Raw genomic sequence first — 19,631 nt, forward strand, 5'->3', positions numbered from 1 at the left:
AATGTGACGGATGATGCCTTGATGTGGCCCCGGGATGATTGGGGAGGGGGGAGGGGGAGAGAGGGGAGCCCCGACCGCCCGGTCTGGCGGAGGGAGGGGTGGAGGGATGGATGGGTGGATGAATGGATGGGGGGGGATGATGGAGGCGTTGATGGATGGAGAGAGGCATGCATAGACAGAGGGGTGCATAGATAGAGCGATGGACGGACAGATTAAAAAGGGAACATTAGAAATATGTTGTGGAATGAATGTTGACGTCAAATTCCCCTCATATTAGAACCCTCCATATGCTGGAAATTCACAAAGTGCGTCCAAATCCGCCGTCGAGTGTACGACAGAACCAGCGGATAATCCCTCCCCGGATGAGGGCACTAATATTCAGCCAATCCTGCTAAACCCAAATTAGTCCATCACTTTACAGCGTAAACCAGTGTTGACAAGCTGAGCTCTCCGGGTCGGGGGGGCGGCGTGTGACGGACAGGCATCGGGAACGCAGTGATCCAGGGATGAAGCGGTGGTGGAGGATTAACCGACCAATCGACACACCAATCAGAGGTGACCACAGGTCAGCCCGCCCCCCCCCCCCGGGCCAGGCCATTGATCGGGGCGGCGGCCCGTCCTCCGCGGGGCGGCCGGGTTAATTAGTGATGTCACGGGATCCCGTCCTGCGGGGGCCCGGCGTGGCACGGGGCCAGGCCCTCGGTACCGGGGGGGGGAGGGGCGGACCGGCGAGGGTCAGGACGCACGGCCGCACGGCGCTGACCTTAATCATCTGCCAGCGATTGGGCTTTACTCCCTCGGCCCGGGCCAGAGCATTAAAACATGAATTAATAAATAAATACACGCTGGGGACATGTTGTCAAAGTGTAATCCATATCAGAGGCCCTAGAGAGGCCGCTGATGGCAGTGGGTTCACCCTGTCATCTGAAGTGGATGCACCCTGTCATTCTGATGGGGAATCGTGCTGTCATTCTGATGGGGAATCACCATGTCATTCTGATGGTGAATCATGCTGTCATTCTAAGGTGGGTTCACCATGTCATTCTGATGGTGAATCACGCTGTCATTCTAAGGTGGGTTCACCCAGTCATTCTGGTGTGGGTTCACCATGTCATTCTGATGGTGAATCACGGCGTCATTCTCTTGTGGATTCACCATGTCATTCTGATGGTGAATCACGGCGTCATTCTCATGTGGATTCACCACGGCATTCTGATGGTGAATCACGCTGTCATTCTAAGGTGGATTCACCATGTCATTCTGATGGTGAATCATGCTGTCATTCTAAGGTGGGTTCACCATGTCATTCTGATGGTGAATCACGCTGTCATTCTAAGGTGGGTTCACCATGTCATTCTGATGGTGAATCACGGCGTCATTCTCTTGTGGATTCACCATGTCATTCTGATGGTGAATCACGGCGTCATTCTCATGTGGATTCACCACGGCATTCTGATGGTGAATCACGCTGTCATTCTAAGGTGGATTCACCATGTCATTCTGATGGTGAATCATGCTGTCATTCTAAGGTGGGTTCACCATGTCATTCTGATGGTGAATCACGCTGTCATTCTAAGGTGGGTTCACCCAGTCATTCTGGTGTGGGTTCCCCCAGTCATTCTGGTGTGGGTTCACCATGTCATTTTGGTGTGGATTCACCATGTCATTCTGATGGTGAATCACGGCGTCATTCTCATGTGGGTTCACCCTGTCATTCTGATGGTGATTCACCATGTCATTCGGATGTTAGTATCGACACGGATTCATCCTGTCATTTTGATTCGATTTCACTCCGTCATTCTAACGTCGGTAGTGATATTGACTCACGCTCAACTCGCCTCATATCAACACAGAGGAGGAGGGTAATAAGGGTGTTTAATGTGAGAGCCAGCGCTGTGAGCCTGGTATCAGAGGAGCAGGCGCGTCGCTAGACCTGGGCATTCGAGGCTATAGCCCCGGAGCTGTTGGGAATAGCCCCGGATCGCTGTGCCGTCCAAAAATAAATAAATAAATAAATAATAATGAGGAAAATAGCCCCGTAGAGTATACTACTTATTGGTTGCATTACCAGCAGCCACAGATGCAACATTGTAGCCAGTGGAAACCGCAACATTCTGACGTGTCCATGTATGGGCAGATGTAGAATAGTTTGTTGCAAAACTATGGCAAATTCAACGTCGGTATTCTTCCTTCTCTACGCATAGCGCATCTCGTCGATATTGCTGTTTCGTGCTGCTAGCCTTTTAGTGAGATCAGAGAGTGTTGAGAAGGACAGTAATAAAATATCTTTTGTAAGATGGATATAAGAAGAGATACCCGCAGTGAATTCAACCCGGTCCACTTGACATCGGGTAGGTGCATGACAGTGGTACCGTAAAACTTCAATAGCCCGGGCTTTTATTTGTTTCAATCACTGAACTTTCGAACAAAACTCTTGCTCAGCAAAGATGGGAAATACCATCAAATGTATTATTTAAACCAGTATGAATGTTAGTAACCTAGGTTGCCTGGTAAGTAGGTGGTAGGTATGCCTACCCCGACGTGAGTCAGACATGACGATTGGTCTTTCCTTTCCTTCTCAAACTTCGTTACAATTGCCTATTTCATCAGCCCGATTTTCAAATTTTCTCGGGGGAGAAACCCCCGAACCCCCCTTTTAAAAGGACTCTAACTTCTGGGCTTTGGCCCCGAATGTTTTCAATTGCTAGCGACGCTCATGCAGAGGAGGACACTGAAGTGCAGAAGTTCCGCTATTCAAATCCCCAGAAGGTCAGGGAGATACCGCCGGGAGCAGAAGGTTATCTGCGTATTCTGTTCAGCGCCGACCTTGCCCAACCCTAGCCCCATTCTCTTCCTTTATTCAAACGCCGTCCTCTATCAACGAGGAACCCGGGCTAGTGATTTGGTTAATCAGGGCAGACCTCGTGTAGTTTCAGTTAGAGCCGTTAATGACTCTGCTCGGGGCTGTCCACCGGTTAACCCCCCCCCATGGCCCACCGCCCTTTGATGTCACGTCGAGGCTGCAGGTAATCACAGCGCCGCGGTGGGATTAGGGTTCCTCACGGGTTGGCTGTCACCCCGGTAACGTCAGCGCAGCCTCACTCTGCGCCGATCTGCGTATCTCTGCTCATAAAGGTCACGGGTGCATAAAGCGCTGGCTGTTATGAAGAGCCACGTGAAGATGTCTACATTATGCGAGCCGTCGCCTCTCAGGTCATTCAAGGACTTACTTTTAATCGGTTCGATGAGTCGACGCGGTGAAGGCCGGTGCGTGCCTCCGGGGGTACCGGGGTCTGCGTCTTGTTGGCGGACTGGCCTGACTATCAGCTTTCCGCTTTGGGCGAGTTCCAATCGTTTCTCGTCCTATTTGAACTACTTTGGGTTCGCTATGGTCCCTTAGAAATGTCTGTGTTCACAGTCGGCTCTTCTGGGATGCTTTGGAACAATGCAGCCAAAGAAATACATACAATATTATGTTATATAACTATTGCTACCAGAAAGTACGGCCACATTCGCTGCCTGCTTTCCCCGGCAACCGACATAAACAAATCAATAGCGATCAATAACTAATTCACATCTCCGTCAGGACCGTGCAGACTGATTCTGTACAGTATAGAATTAGGCCATCTTCAGAAGGGAAGAGGATGAGAGCGCTTCCTGCTCGGAGGTTTGGTGGGCCTTGATTCAGACGGTTGTTTGTTTGATGATTTTAGGGGGAGGAGCGGTGGAATGTTGAGGACGCGTTCCAACTGAAATAAGTGACATCACAACGAACACAACCGACTCTTCAAGCCGGGATTGTGTACATGTGAAGATGCTTTGACGGCGGGAATCCTGGCGGTGGGCTCGATTGCACGTGTGTGACGTTCCTCTGTGAGCGAGCGCCTCCGTTACACGCCATCAGCGCTCCGAACGGTGCTCCAACCGACCTGCTGATCGCTCGCGCGCCAACCTGGAGACGACGCCGGCAGCGCGGGATTTTCTCCCGTCTGCCGTTCGGAGACGCATCCATTAAAACGGACGCGCAACACAGGAACTATAATTCATGGGTGTAATCTGAGCCGCAGATCTGGGCAGGGGTTGTCAGACGAGTTGCTCTGGGACACGGGGCTTGCCGTCATAAGTCTGCTGTCTCTCTGTTCAGCGTGACTCTCACTAATTTGTTTGTGACTTCAAAAAATAATCGGTTCTATCTGGCTTCTAATTACCCCAGAGCAGAGGCGTACAAGCACACATTTTAGTTATTTAGTTGTTTTTCAGTAAAAACCCTTTTTCGCTGCTCTCATAACAATGAGGAACACCAAAAACAGCATTTAGTTGTATATTTAGCATTCCTTTTATTGTTCTGCTAGTATTGATCACTATAAGTGTTACAGGACTGTATGCCCCTAAACTACTTTGAGAAGGAGTACATTAAAGGCCTATAGTTCTAGTGAGTTTTGATTACATTTAATTTTAAATTTAGGGCATTTAAGCAGATGCTTTTATCCAAAGCACCTTACAATAAGTACATTTGTCAGAAGAAGAGAATCAATATATATCTCTCGGTACAGTAAGGGTGTTCATCAAACCAGGTGCCAAGCTCTAACAATTGTTAGGTTAGTTTGGAGAGAGAATAGACTTCTTCGTCTTCCCTTCGAGCGTCAGACCATCTAATGCGCTGCCGTACGTGCAGCCGTCATGTTTTCTGAGCGAGGTTAACCTCTTGCTCAGGAAGTGGTGGACAGACAGGAAATCCAGCGCTGGGAACTCTCATCATCTTCTCATAACGAGGACTTCTGCAGGGTCTGATATGGTTCCAGGAGTTCGTTTATCTGTGTGATGTACATGCAAGGCCTTCACACTTTCAACGCAAAACCATAGGATGTTTCGATACGTTTAGAAATTAGACGTAAAGCTGTCACATGATCAATGGCACGGATAGCACGTGGCTGCGTAGCGGCGCTACATCAAAGGCCCTGTGCTCTCCGCGCAAGGAGATAGCACGCACGCTAATGGCGCGCGGAGACGGCATGCTAATTGGCGCGCGGAGGCGCCATGCTATTGGCGCACGGCGACAGAACGCTATTGCTATTGGCGCACAAGGACTAACTGAAGTTTAGAGGCGCGCGCACTTAGCTTAGTTTAGTGGTGTCGTTAGCAACGTCTTCCTCAAACACTCTTCAGGCAGGAAGAAGAGGAAGAGGAGGAGAGGGAGAATCACCGGCGGGCCCGTTAAGCATGTGGCGGTACAAACGCAGTGCAAATAATCTGTCACACATTACAAATGAGATTATCCCCCTACTGCCTGCGCCCCGGAACTTGTGTACCGCGGTGGGGCGGGATCAGCGAGACGTCAACATAGCCGCAAACGGGGCGCCGTTATCACCGTCCCGCATCTCAGGGCTACGGCTGCTAGACACCGCTCATGCATGGAGGAGGGGGGGGGGGGGGGGGGGGAAGTCAGCTTGCAGCACACTTTAATCAGTTCTAGTAAAATATGAGGAGAGCAAACATCAGCGATATTAAACAGGGGTTTTTATGTTCTTGTTTTTTCACGCCGCCTCTTTTAGCCCAAACGCCTGCCTGAGTTGTCACGTCGTGTTAACTTGTTTCAGTTTCAAATTCATTCAGATATGGAAATGTAATAGTGTTTAAACATGTAATATACAGGCCGCATATTGTTTTTTTCCTGAACGACGTCGAATCTCATAAATAGAATCTATGGGTTATGTTTTGCAACAGCGTTTGTATTGTGACACAGGAGGAGATTGTAGTTTGATGTTGTCATCATTACTTAGTGCGCAGCTATCCTAACCGCTATCTTCGCCGTATCAAGGCCTCACTTGTACTCGGGACGAGAGACAGATTGCTGTCCTGCACCGACTCCCCCAGCCGCGCACAATCAGAGTTCCACCGAGCAGTTATGGTATTTGCACATAATCAGCAGCATGCAAATCAGCCCTGTGCTTTGCCTGCCAGAGATCTCAGAGGTAGTGAGCGCTGCCAGGATTATGATGCTTTGTTTGGTGTCTGATAGTACAAGCTTGCTTTACACCCTCCCAGGATCAGGAGTCTTTATCCAGCAGCGTTTGAATGAGCAGCTAGCGTGGCTCGGTGTCAGAGCCTGTGTCTCGTGGTGTGTGTTATTGACGCTAAAGACTCCTGACAAACACTTCATGCACAGCGCTCTGAAATGAAAGCCCTGCGTTTGTGTGTCTGTGTCCAATCATCTCACAGGCTGACTCTGGTTGACTTGTGTGGGTTTTTTCGCCTCTGGAGTTGGATTCGGTGCGCGGTTGTTGATATGAACTTTAGTGCACTACCACTTGTTTTAAAAAACAACAACCAAGACTTTGATTCTTGGTGTACTGTGATGTCCAGATGTTGTTGTGCAACACTTGGACCATTTGTTGTATCTTCTTAAGTTTTGACTGCGTGCTTTGATTGTCCTCACGCTCCCTTTGTAAGCTGCTTTGGATAAAAGTGTATTCGGCTAATTGACTAAATGCGATGTTATGTAAATCTCTCAGGTCCCTGTCACTCTTTAACCGGGAGAATCTGGCACTGAATTCTTTCCTGTTTTCATGCTATTCTTTATCTGCCGTCATCCGGGACACGTTAATGAAGCAGGTTTGTTGTTGGGCTGACGACAGGAAGAGTTTGGTGGTAGATTAGAGTGCTCGCTGCGCTGTTTGTGTCGAAGCGCGTTACCTGGAGACATGGGAAGCTTTTCAACTGATTACCTGGTGGTGTTCAAACGGGAACAGTGTTCACTGGTTACTGGTCGTAAGAATATACCTTCAGAGGGATTATAATGTCTCTAAAAAGTGGTGGTAGTTGCAGAACGTTATCTTTTCAGCTGGTTGGGCGTCCCCTGGAACCTTGGTCACCTCCAGGGTCCACCAGATGGAGACCACATTCAGGGTTCTTTGGTTAGAAATGTAATAAGATGACATGCGTGGTGACATGCACCATGCATGTGGCTTGTGGCATGTGGCTTAGGGGGCAGGGCGGGTTTGCTGGTAACCGGAGGGGTTGCAAGTTCGATCCCCTGCTCCTCCAAGGGTCAGAGTGTCAAAGTCTCCCTGAGCAAGGCACCTCACTCTGGCGGCCTCGCGGCGGGCTTTGAGTGGCAACTGGTTAGAACAGCGCTACATTAAAGCAGTCCATTTACCAATCATCAAACCACAGTAAGAATGAAAGAACAAAAGGTCTCCTGCTGAGCCGTGGTGAGTCTCCCACTGAAGGGTGAAGGCGGTACAGCACGTGTTCTTCTATCTCCAGCCCTTCCATAAGACCCATCGCGCTTCTGACAGCTTATCCTCTCACACTCTCCAGGACTTCTTCTACCTGGGGGGTTGCATGATGAGGGGCCCCAGCCCTGGTGAGGCTCCAAGCCCTGGTGTTCTCCATGATGAGGGCCCCAGCCCTGGTGTTCTCCATGATGAGGGGCCCCAGCCCTGGTGTTCTCCATGATGAGGGGCCCAGCCCTGGTGAGGGGCCCCAGGCCTGGTGTTCTCCATGATGAGGGGCCCCAGCCCTGGTGTTCTCCATGATGAGGGGCCCAGCCCTGGTGAGGGGCCCCAGGCCTGGTGTTCTCCATGATGAGGGGCCCAGCCCTGGTGAGGGGCCCCAGGCCTGGTGTTCTCCATGATGAGGGGCCCCAGCCCTGGTGTTCTCCATGATGAGAGCCCCAGCCCTGGTGTTCTCCATGATGAGGGGCCCCAGCCCTGGTGTCCTCCATGATGAGGGGCCCCAGCCCTGGTGTCCTCCATGATGAGGGGCTGGTGGGGGGCCCCTCATCATGGCCCATCCCATCCTCTCTCTCTCCTAGAGAGAGAGAGGATGGGATGGAGAGAGAGAGAGAGAGAATGGCACACAGAGAGAGAGAGAGAGAGAGAGAGAGAGAGAGAGAGAGAGAGAGAGAGAGAGAGAGAGAGAGAGGATGGGATGGAGAGAGAGAAAGGATGGAGAGAGAGAGAATGGCAGAGAGAGAGAGAGAGAGAGAGAGAGAGAGAGAGAGAGAGAGAGAGAGAGAGAGAGAGAGAGAGAGAGAGAGAGAGAGAGTGGCAGACACACTCACCCACACAGGGACTTTCAGATGAACTTCGCTGGTTGTTTTCTGTGACACAGAACAGCGCAGGATAACTTCCCCGGCCTGGTTGCCACACGGCCCCTCCCCCCTGGTGGACCAGAGAACAGGATGGTTGAATTCACTGACGGCCTAGCGTGTCTGCTAGAGCCCGGGGCTAACCACCGCCATAGTTAGCATAGCTCTTTCAAAAGCGGTTAAAGTACAAAAAAAATCACCAATATTATTGGTTTGTTTTCCAAGTTTATCCATTCAGTCACTTTATTGTATTTTTATACTTTTTAGTATTTCTATTGTATTTAATATTTATTATTCATGACGTGGTTGACCCTTGACCCTCTGTGACTTCAGTACAATTATATTAAAAAATATATATATTGTTCCATTCCCCGTGAGTCACCTCAGCCCGTTAGTGACGTCGGAACCCTACTGGTAAGGGCTTGGTAAAAACAAATCAAAGAAACTTTTAGAATGCAATCAACACAGCAGCAATCCGCTAACACTAGTATGGAACATTAGCATTCACAGCATTTAGCAATGTGATCGGAATTATGATAATGTATTCATATTTTTCTAGGAAACATTCATTTTTTATCTATCAGTCCAACTGCCTGTGCAGGCCCGCGGATGTGTGGTGGAGCGCGTTTTTGGGTTGAGTGAGCCACCGCTGGGCCCACTGCCTTACATGGGCAAACAGACTCAGAGTGACTGAGTCGGCTGGAATCCGGGGCCGTGACGTCACCGCCAGAGCGCTGCGCTCTCCCAGAATTTGGATAAAGAAGTTTTTGACTTTTTTTTACTGGGATTCTGAAACTACTCTCTCTCCCTCCCTCGCTGTCGCCAGCCCTGCTCTGGTATTCCTAGAAAGCGAGGTAAGTTGACGAGGTGATTCGGAGTGTGTTTGTCCTCCCCAGCCTGTGTTTGGTGGGTGTTGTTGTGGGGGAAAGAGGTAGTTTGTGCTTGAATAGTTTGAGCCCTGTTGTGCTTCCTCGTTCAGACTGCTGTACTTTTCACTGAGGGCGTAGCCTCACCGGGACACGGCCACGGTGCGTCGGAACCAAAACGACGTGTACCTACTGTGTGGATTCATTGATTAGACTGAACACAGGGGGAACCCCGATGTGTTGTCGGTGAACGTCCGTTGAGCAGAGGGGGGTTCAGCCCGGCGGTGTGCAGCTCAAACATGCGGAAGAAAGCTGGTGTTGACACCAATGGAGGAGCAGGAGGGTGTATGTCTGTCTATGTGTGTGTGGTCTGGTTTTAGTGCTTGTTTACTGCTTATTTTGTGTGACTGGAGACCTGAAGTTGTGCCCTGAGTGGTCGCAGTGTGTGGAGGAGTCGTGGATGCTGTCAGGAAGCGTCCGACGAGTACTGCTCGGTTTCCCGACACATCGCCACGGTTTATGGTCGAAACTATGTGGCATGTGTCCACTGACCACACAGCGTATCCGTGTTTTTACCTCTGCTTCCGAACACAGCTTCAAAGTTGTCCTCTCTCTCTTTCTAAGAACAACTAGTGGAGTACTGAATGCTCCGTGACAACACTGACCTGCAGAGCTGCATTATTACAGGAGATGTGTTGCTACTCACACACCTCTGTCCTGACACACGGGGCCTCCGTAGACCCGTTGGGCCCCTTATTCTGTTGTCTCTGTGTTTGATTCCGCATATTACTATGGTCAATCATGCATCCATTCATTATGTGTGCGAACAGCAGAATGCAGCCTTATCTTGGGTGTTGTCCCTAGAATACACTGGATGTGTGTGTGTGTGTGTGTGTGTGTGTGTGTGTGTGTCCGTCTGTCGTGACAATACTTTCTCTACTGCCTTAATCTTGCATATTCATTGAAGAAAGTCGTGGTTTTCGTGTTTATATATTGACGCCACCGTGTTACTGCCTGCACCGTGCTATCCTCGCACATTCCTTGAAGTGACAGTCGTAGTAGTGTGAGTTCCTAGACTCTGAGGGCAGAAGGAAGGGTCCTGATCCTCACTATAGACATTGTTCTACCACAGAAGCAGCTGGCAGCGCACTTAAATATTAATCTCTTGTTTCCATTGAAAAAGACTGAAACACGAATTCAAACTTTTACTTTGATAGGAATTTCAAATCAATAACATCAAAGTCCCAGGGGCTTCATCATCAAACTGAATAAATCTGTCGTCTCCGCACACTTTACAAAAAAAAAACTCAGGCAACATTAAGCAGAACTGTCTTTAAAAGGATGCACTTGGCAGCCTTGATGATTTTCAAGTTAAAAGCGCAGTCCCTCCACTGCCTTTGAGAGTGAGTTTAAATCAAGTCCTTCTACTGTGTGCGTTTAATGGCATGTTTTAATGAGCAGAGATCTGCAGGCCAGGGCTGTGGGTACAAAGAGTAGCGCTTCACTGCGGACCGCGGTGAAGGCCAGTTTGTAGTTCTGCGTTGGACCGCCGCCGTAGGGGTAAGTGAGACCCTCTAGGCCCTGGGTCACTAGGCCCTGGGTCTATACGCCCTGGGTCACTAGGCCCTGGGTCTCTACGCCCTGGGTCGCTAGGTCCTGGGTCTCTAGGCCCTGGCTCTGTAGGCCCTGGGTCTCTAGGTCCTGGGTCTCTAGGCCCTGGGTCTCTAGGCCCTGGGTCTCTAGGTCCTGGGTCTCTAGGTCCTGGGTCTCTAGGCCCTGGGTCTCTAGGCCCTGGGTCTCTAGGCCCTGGGTCTCTAGGTCCTGGGTCTCTAGGTCCTGGTTCTCTAGGTCCTGGGTCTCTACGCCCTGGGTCTCTAGGCCCTGGGTCTCTAGGTCCTGGTTCTCTAGGTCCTGGGTCTCTATGCCCTGGGTCTCTAGGCCCTGGGTCTCTAGGTCCTGGGTCTCTAGGTCCTGGGTCTCTAGGTCCTGGGTCTCTAGGCCCTGGGTCTCTAGGCCCTGGGTCTCTAGGTCCTGGGTCTCTAGGTCCTGGGTCTCTAGCCCACAGAGGCCAGGATGTAAAGCTAGACCTCGTTCAGGACGGCCTGGTCGTCTTTCCTGCTACCTTGTCTGGTTCCTTAATGACAAACTAGTGGAGGAGGTTCCGCATATATCATGTCCATTTGTGACAGGTCCCCGAGGTGGAAGTCGCACAAGTGAGGATTTAGATTAATAATCCAAAATATGGTGGGGGTCGGTGGTTGGTTTCACTTTCTTTCGCTTCATATTTGTTTTTTGACCAATCGTGTCGCGAAAACTGAGGATCTTTGACCTCGTGATTGGTTAACACAACCTCTGGTCAAGTGATCTGTACTGTAGAAATGTGTCTGTGAAGGTTTGCAACACCATGTAAACTGACCAGTTTCGAAATACTTATTTCCCTTTCCGAACTCTTCCACGAGACGTGCAAATGAGTCCCTCATCAGTAGAGATCTCCGTTACAGAACAGGAAATAAGGCGTAACTTTGGGTTTCTGATAGTAAGGCCAGCTTCCTGTATTGGGGAACTTTGGTGGTTTGGTGCACTACGCTCCAAATCCAAGAAGCAAAACCATGAATACAAGATCGCCATAGTGACCAGGGCGCACCGAGGTCTTTTTGACGAGGACTTATAAATCTTCTAAAGTCTTTAATGTCGCTGATTTCACGATGAGGTCACTGAGTGAGCCATCCGTTCTGTAAAGAAACTTAAACTGACTATCTCCACTACAGTTCATTGTGCCTCCCGTCCAGTTAACACATGCATCATGGTTCTGCTAAACAGCCTATGTTGTCTGTTCGTTTTCAACATTGGCACCCTTTGAAATGCATAAAACCTTATATGGTGCTGATAATCACATTAGTAGCTCATTGATCATCTCTATGACCAGGTTTGAGTGAGAGAGTGCTGTGGTTAAGTTACGCTGCCTGCTTCAGACGAAATCCTCCCCCATGTAGAGCAGAGCTTGGGTCAACCCGTTGAGAAACACGACATCTAACGCAAGGCACCTTTGAGTTACTGTCACCCCATGCTCGTCATATCCCCACACGCCTGGCCAAAGCGTCTGCTGCAGCCCTTGGACTTTGATTGACGCTAACCGATAACGAGCAGAGGGTTGTAGTTTGAAGCTGTTGCTAACCCCTAACCCCTGAGCCCAACCCCCACCTTAAAGGGGACCTGTCACGCTCTGTATATCTTCTAATATTAGAGGGTACTGCTTCAAACGCACAGTGCACAGCCTCCCCTCTGCCTAGTTGACCACCAGGTGTGAGGTTAATTGAACCAAGTCTCTATCCGTCAAACATCTGGGTGGACACTGACTGATGATGTCACAAGCGGATGGGTTTGGAAACCGCTTGTAACTTACCCTATTTCAATGTAATGGATCTTATTTCACATGTATGCTCTTATTTACATTTTACATTTTTCTGACTTATTTATAGAGAGAGCTATTTTTGCTGCTGTTTTGGGTTTTATACTTTTTATATTTTAGTGTGTGTGTGTGTGTATGTGTGTGTGTGTGTGTGTGTGGCTCGCTCCAAAGAGTTTGATTTGCCAAGATGACCCGTAAGGCTTCTCAATGGATGATTTAAACACTTTGACCTTTGACCCTAACACCAATGCTAACACTAACCCTACCGCTAGTTAATTAAAGCACAAATGCTAGCACACAATATTAATTGGGTCTATACCATGATATTATTATTAAATGACGTTGTCTCGGACTGTGTCTATAGTGAAGCTGTGTGATTGGTTGTTTCAGACGTTGGAGTTCACCCTGTGATTGAGCACAGCCGTTCTGCAGAAGACCTTCCACACTGAAGAACAGAAGAAGAACCAAAGGTAACTCGATGGCATGCACACGCATTGAGAAATTAACTTTTTCTCTCATTCAGAAGCGACAATCTTCCTGAATGTTGCTTCTGGTTGAGAGAAAGTTCATTTTATGAGTTACTTTCCTGAAATTGTCCTCCTCAGCTTCTGAGTGAGAGAAGTTGACTCCCCACTGAAAAGTGCTGATTTAAAAAAAATAAAGGGCAGCTTTCAGGGTTCCAGTGCTTCTTAATCTCCAGTGATCTGTATCGTCAGGGTGGCTCCCAGATCCTTGTCTCGGGTTCCTGTGTAAACGCGTCCTAAACATACTTGAATAAGCATCGCATCCGCCAAGTCGGGCTCTCGAGGGGCCCCTCCATGTCCGTCAGGGCAGCCATGTTAGGTCAGTCCGAACGCCATCCCTGCCGTCGAGTCCCCCCCCCCCCCCCCAACTCCCCCGTATTCCCAAGTATTCCGATCTCTCCTGAAAGATATGTGTGCCGTGACTCTGGCTCCCAAACTCCAACATTCCGGATGAAAAAAAAGTGCCGTGGCCCTCGCAGCTTTCATCATACTTTCCCCATATTTGGGAATGTTTACCTCCTCCTGCTCCGGCGGCGGCGGAGGAGAGGGCTGGAGCGATGCGGGCGGTGGCCGGAGCCTCTCTCTCTGCTCCCGCTCAGCGCTACTCACTGCTCCGTGGGTCCTTCAGCTGTGAGTATCCCTCTTGTAACTCGGTAGTATGTCGGTGGTTGTTGTGTTGTAGCATTTCAGTGTTGTTCTGCAGCGTTCCGTTCCGCTTGACTCTGGCTCTTATCTTCGGATGATAAGATACCAACGGTTTATTTGAAATTCCGAGGTTTTACGATGTGGATTATTGCCTTGGAATTGAGGTTGTTGACCTATTGAACGTTCGGTGAACATCAGTGTGATTATTGTTCTTGGATTTGAGGCGGTTGACCTATTGATCGATCGGTGAACATCATTCCGACCGTGGCCTCTGGCTCTCATGGAATGTCTGTCGGTCGGACCAGAGTGTTGTAACTATTATACGGTAGCTCTGTATACACTCAGGCGTTCTCCTACTGGTGTGATGATGATATCATGTTCAGCCTTCACATTTCAGGCTGCCAGCTTGGTATTTCCATCCCGTTGGTTCATTGGTCTTCATCTCATCTTCTTCTCTCCTGGTCCTGGGGACTGAAGTTCTGTGTTCATTAATCACGGCCCTGCCATCTCAGAACCCAGCGATGAAGAAGTAGTGGTTTTGGTTCATCGTTGAAACGCTCTTCAGTATTTTCGTTATTTCTGTCTCGATTTTGTTATTCTACCAAACAGCTCGAGTTCAGCTCATCGTTTAATGAGTGAACCTTATTATCCGTTGGAGCAGTTCGAGATGACAGATTCTGTCCCCCCCCCCCCCCCCCTCCTCTGCTTGAGGAGATGTTTTAAGTAATCTCTAAATGACTCTTGTCAACAAATTAAGTCCAGATAAACTCGTCTCGTTACGCCGGGCTGCTGGGACCGGGGGTAAGGAGGAGGCGATTAGGGGACTCATTAAGACACTCGTTTTAGGGATTGGATTACTTTTTTGTTTTTGTTTTTTTGAGTCCTGATTGCCGTATAGCTAATGATTCTCAGCAAACAGACGGTGGGAGGTTGAACAGAGATTAGCGTGAGGGAGGCGAAAAACACTCACGGCTTTCACCAGAGCTTTCTCTCCCCGGTCGTAACCTTGACCAGACGGACTTCGGATCCCGGAGACCAGATGAACAACAAACCGTAGCGTGGAATACCTCGGATGAACCGCTGGGTAGAGAGACGCTGTGTAGCTGAACGTGTTCCTCCGTCTCCTGCTCCTCTCCGAGGCGCTCGTTCACCGGTCTTTACGCAGGAGGATATTAATTGTGTCACACGTTCTGCCAGAGAAGTAAACAACCGCGAGGAGAACACAAGTCCCCGTAGCCATCCACAGACCTCCCGTCAACGCTACTCTGTGTGTGTGTGTGTGTGTGTGTGTGTGTGTGTGTGGGTGGTTGTACGCGTGCACGCGTCTAGGCGGCAAGCAAAACCCGCCGAGGAAACGAGGGGGTACATCACACTGTATTCCGCCCCTCTCCCTGCCCGCCCCCATACTACGCCACGGCTCACTATTTTAACAAGCACTTCTGACGGCACGGCACAAACGTGCGCTACACACACCGACATCAATATTCGGAGCCGTGTGGCGGTTGTAAACTAAGTTGCGAACTCCAACTTGGACCCACTTTAAGTGGGTCAGGGCCCCCAGGGGCCCGATGCTCTTAATACACAATACGGGGAGCCAGGGTGGTGTTGGGGTGTCAATGCTGACGTTAAGGAAATCGTTGCGGTTTCCCTCACATTTTACACCGACTCTGAGTGGCTTCCAACGTGCTTTGTGAAGGATAGTGTTAACGGCATAGTTCATCGACTTGTATCGCATCCGTACCACCCCCCCCCCCCCCCCGTATCGGTACGGCGCATCCTCCACGTCTTCTCTGGTCGCCCAGAGGTTGGCCGTAGGGACGGACAGGACACAGCAGCAGGAAACGCTGTAGTTGAGAGATAGCTGGTGGAGAGGAGGGATGCTCCGGCGTTGGTACAGAAGTTGTATCCGGTAGTAGTGCAAAGGCACTAATGGTATTGAAGGACGCTTTGGTGTAGAACCAGCGCATGTTAGTGTAGAACCAGCATACGTTTGTGTGGAACAAGAGAATGTTTTTGTTTGTCTAGAGCCCATCGCATGTTTGTGTAGAACCAGTGCATGTTTGTGTAGAACCAGTGCATCTTTGTGTAGAACCAGCAACCTTGTGTAAGGTTTTGGGTATTTGTTGTATCGTAATAATTTCATAAGTCATTACAAAGATGGTAATTATCCCAATGTGAGTGAGGATGCATTGCTGAATGATTTGCGTCATCCCAAGTGGATTAACAAAGTACTGAATATTACAGCACCTCTGTGGTTAATTATATTACCAACCATGTAAGACACCTCTTCCCTTCTGCTCTGCTGGAGAACGTCTTTGTAGAATAACGACGATGTGCAATTATTTGAATGGTGAGAGACGTGATCACATGAACCTCAGTTCTGTTTCCATAGTTTCTCTTTCTTCTAGTCCCAAGGGCTCGTCATCCTCGTAGCTCTCTCCTTCACTGTAGTCTGAGTCGACTTTCAGGGCAATTCAATCCTTTCTCTGGTTATTGTTAGGAATCGCTATAACCTTGTGCTCCTTGAATGTCTCGCGTCTATAAATTGATTTTAAAAGCCTCTTAAAGGTGGGACTCCGCTCCATGTTCACATTACAATGCACAAAAGAGCGGGAAAAGTGGGATTTTGAATGGCGGTTGCGTGCCATAATGGGACACTAAATATGAGAGCAAAGTGTTAGCGGTATGGAGGAATGCAAATGACCTTTCTCAGTTGGCGGATATGTTCCTTTAAGGTAATTCAGAGGCTATTGTGAGCCCCCCCCAGCTCGGTGGGGACCCCACTCTGAGCCAGGGCGGGGAGCACCTGCGTCGGGGTGAGTTACTGGGGTGTAGCTGTGTCATGACGATAATAACACCAGTCTTCATTGTGGGGACATCGTAACGGAGGGCCCAGCGTCGCCTCGTTCTCCCGCTCTTTAAACTCTGGAGACGAGGAGATCGTGTTCTGGAAGCCGCTGTCCTATTGATTATACAACCTATGTACATCTTATTGTATGTTGTACGTCCTCACAGTTAAAAATAGTACTTAGCATCGTGTAGTACCATAACCTAGCTATCTTTGTTGTGTACGGGGAATGGGTTAACCTAGTGATTGTTAGTGCTTGGCACTTGGTTCTATGAACATCCTTTATGTACCGACAGAGATATATTGTTTCTCTTTCTTCTGACAAATGGAATTATTGTAAGTCGATTTGGATAAAAGCGTCTGCTAAAAGCCCTCAATGCAAACATCTTCAAGGACGACGTCTTTCCTTGGGTCATGAGTTGTTTACGACTGGAGACGACGACAGCGCTCCCTGCTTCGTTCAGAAGAGCGGTTCTGTTGAACCGGAGCTGAGGTGTCGTTGGCTGAACGCCGCCGGACACGGGACTCGAAAACCCAAGCCGTGGCGGTTCAGAGCGGCGCGGTAGAGAGACCCGTTCCCCGGGCCAGAAGGGCCGCGTTCGCACAGCCCCGCCCCGCCCCGCCCCGTGCCCGTGGAACGTGCGATGGCCCCTGCAGCAGCCGCCCAACTAGCCTCCCGCGGTGCAGGAATGCAATTACCTACTGACCTAAATCACTCCCAAGGCTTCTGCACAGCGCGGCGCTCTGCTGTAGTTACTGACTCACTAGCGGCACACACACACACGGACACGGACATGTGCACACACACTGCAATGTATATGGACACGGACGCCTGTACACAAGAGCTCGCGCACTGTGTGTGTGTGTGTGTGCGTGTTAACATGGCAGACAGTTTCTGGAACCGATGGCGTGTAGTTAATCAACACGGCTGTATTTATCCTGCTGCTGAGCTGTCAATACTTAATTTATACCGGCAGTCGAGACACCTCAGCCCTGCTGATAGCGATCTGTTCCACCGGGCCGCTACACGCTGGGGAGGAGAGGCTCTCTGTTGGGTCCCATGCTGCTGTTGGTCTGGACCACGGAGGGCTCGGGCTGAAGGAGGCTCAGACTGGAGCAGGCTCCGACCGGTCCCTCAGCGGATTATTACCCTCTGGGTTTCGAAGTGACATGCATCCGAGATAATTTGCCTCAGTGTTGAACGGTAGCCTCAACACGGAGCTTATGTCGGTATGATCCTATCACCGGCGGTGGCCCATTGGTCAGCAGGTTGGGGTGTGTGCGCTAAGTGTCTGCTCTGAGGCCTAACGTTGATATCAGACTTAATCTTTAAATCCTCACCCTGACCTTGATTTGTAAGAGATATAATGTGTCAGCAACAAATACAATGCGTTGGCAGCGCTAGGTGCTAAAGTTAGCCTGTGCAGCGCCAGGTGCTAAAGTTAGCCTGTGCAGAGCTAGGTGCTACAGTTAGCCTGTGCAGCGCCAGGTGCTAAAGTTAGCCTGTGCAGAGCTAGGTGCTACAGTTAGCCTGTGCAGCGCCAGGTGCTAAAGTTAGCCTGTGCAGCGCCAGATGCTACAGTTAGCCTGTGCAGCGCTAGGTGCTACCGTTGGCCTGTGCAATGCTAGGTGCTACAGTTAGCCTGTGCAACACTAGGTGCTACAGTTAGCCTGTGTAACACTAGGTGCTACAGTTAGCCTTTGCAGCGCTAGGTGATAAAGTTAGCTCAAGCCTTTGGATCATGCCTTAATATAATCTCACTAGCGTCTTCAAACTAACATTACAAATTCAGAACTAAAATATTCTTCGAATGAGGTTGTATGAAACCCTGTTAAATGTTTTATCACATTTTTTATTCAAAATAGTATTATTCTCAAAAAGACATCTTCTTTTTTGTCCGGACTTCCTGAAGATGGAAAAACCTTTTTTATTTATAAAAGGTCATTTAGTTATCCGTTAATAATTTACATTTCCTTCGCAAGCCTTCGGTCGCCGTTGGAGCATGAATCTTTAATAGTGCGCGGACATGCCTGGCTGTGTAACCTAGGCATGTCCATTCTAAGGAAGTTTACTGAATACACACCGTCAAATGCTAAGTTAACTTATGAACGTTTTAGAATGGAATAAACTGAAATTGAAAGTAGTCCAGCAAATATTAAATTATTAATTTCCCCTTTCGTGGAATAAAGATTTAGGAAGATTAAAGACATAGGGAATCTCCCTGCACTTATTGTATGTTGTACGTCCTGGCAGGTAAAAATAGTACTTAGCTAGGATAAGATGCTACAAGATGCTATCTCTGTTGTATACGGGGAATGGGTTAAACTAGCGATTGTAAGAGCTTGGCACTTGTTTCTATGAACATCCTTACTGTACCGACAGATATATTGTTGATCTCTTTCTTCTGACAAATGGACTTATTGTAAGTCGCTTTGGATAAAAGCGTCTGCTAAACGCCGTGAATGTAAATGTAGAATATCCGTAAACCGATTCTGGACTCCAGAATGGCCTAAGATGATGAGAGCAGTTGACTTTTCAACCAACTACGCTGTTGTGGCAATATTGTAGCATCCATTTACAGAAGCGCTTCAGATTAATTGGTATCTTGATTGCAAAGTTGATAATTGAGTTTATGAAAAGAAGTTAGTTTTTTTTTTATTTTTGGAGTAAAGATTAGTGTTCCCCTTGTGAGCGATTTTATTTTTACCAGTACAAATTAAAAACCATTACAGAGGATGCGAAGGTGATGATTTGAAAAGGAATAAAATGGTAGAAAATATAATTATACACAATAGTAGATAAGATTGTCTTTGTTTCTTTACTATAGTAGCCTATAGTAATGCATCCATTAGTTCTAGTACTACACATTGCCCATTGTAACTGTACCAAATACTTCCTAGTACTATGCCCATTAGTACTGTGATGCATTTGTACTTTGAACCAAGTACTGCATCAATGCAGAGCCACCCATAATTATTATGCTGGGTACTATACCTAGTATTCCATCTGTTGGTACTGTACAAAGAACCGCATTGATAAGTACTGTACGTAGTACTGTAGCTTTTGGTACTATTCCTAGTACTGTACCATTGGTACTACACGTAGTATTGTACGTAGTACTGTACTTGAGGTTAAACGTGTCCAGTTCTAAATACCCTTGGGCATCAGGACAGAGCCTCGGTGGATCCGGGGAGATATCCTCTGGGCTCTACTCTTCCTCCATGTAAACCAGACTGCCTCGCTGGT

General features: G+C 48.8%; 1 protein-coding gene across 1 annotated transcript in view; it reads left to right on the top strand.

Annotated features, from left to right (window-relative positions):
* Positions 1-8,817: 8,817 nt before the first annotated feature.
* Positions 8,818-19,631, top strand: part of lpp (LIM domain containing preferred translocation partner in lipoma) — an 82,051-nt gene continuing 71,237 nt past the window's right edge. Inside the window, exons 1-2 of the mRNA XM_079739290.1 lie at positions 8,818-8,946; positions 12,758-12,837. The gene's annotated coding sequence lies outside the window, so the exon portion shown is untranslated. The remainder of the gene's footprint in view (positions 8,947-12,757; positions 12,838-19,631) is intronic.

Source organism: Pollachius pollachius (genome assembly GCF_949987615.1).
Source record: "Pollachius pollachius genome assembly, chromosome: 7".
Classification (NCBI taxonomy): Eukaryota; Metazoa; Chordata; class Actinopteri; order Gadiformes; family Gadidae; genus Pollachius; species Pollachius pollachius.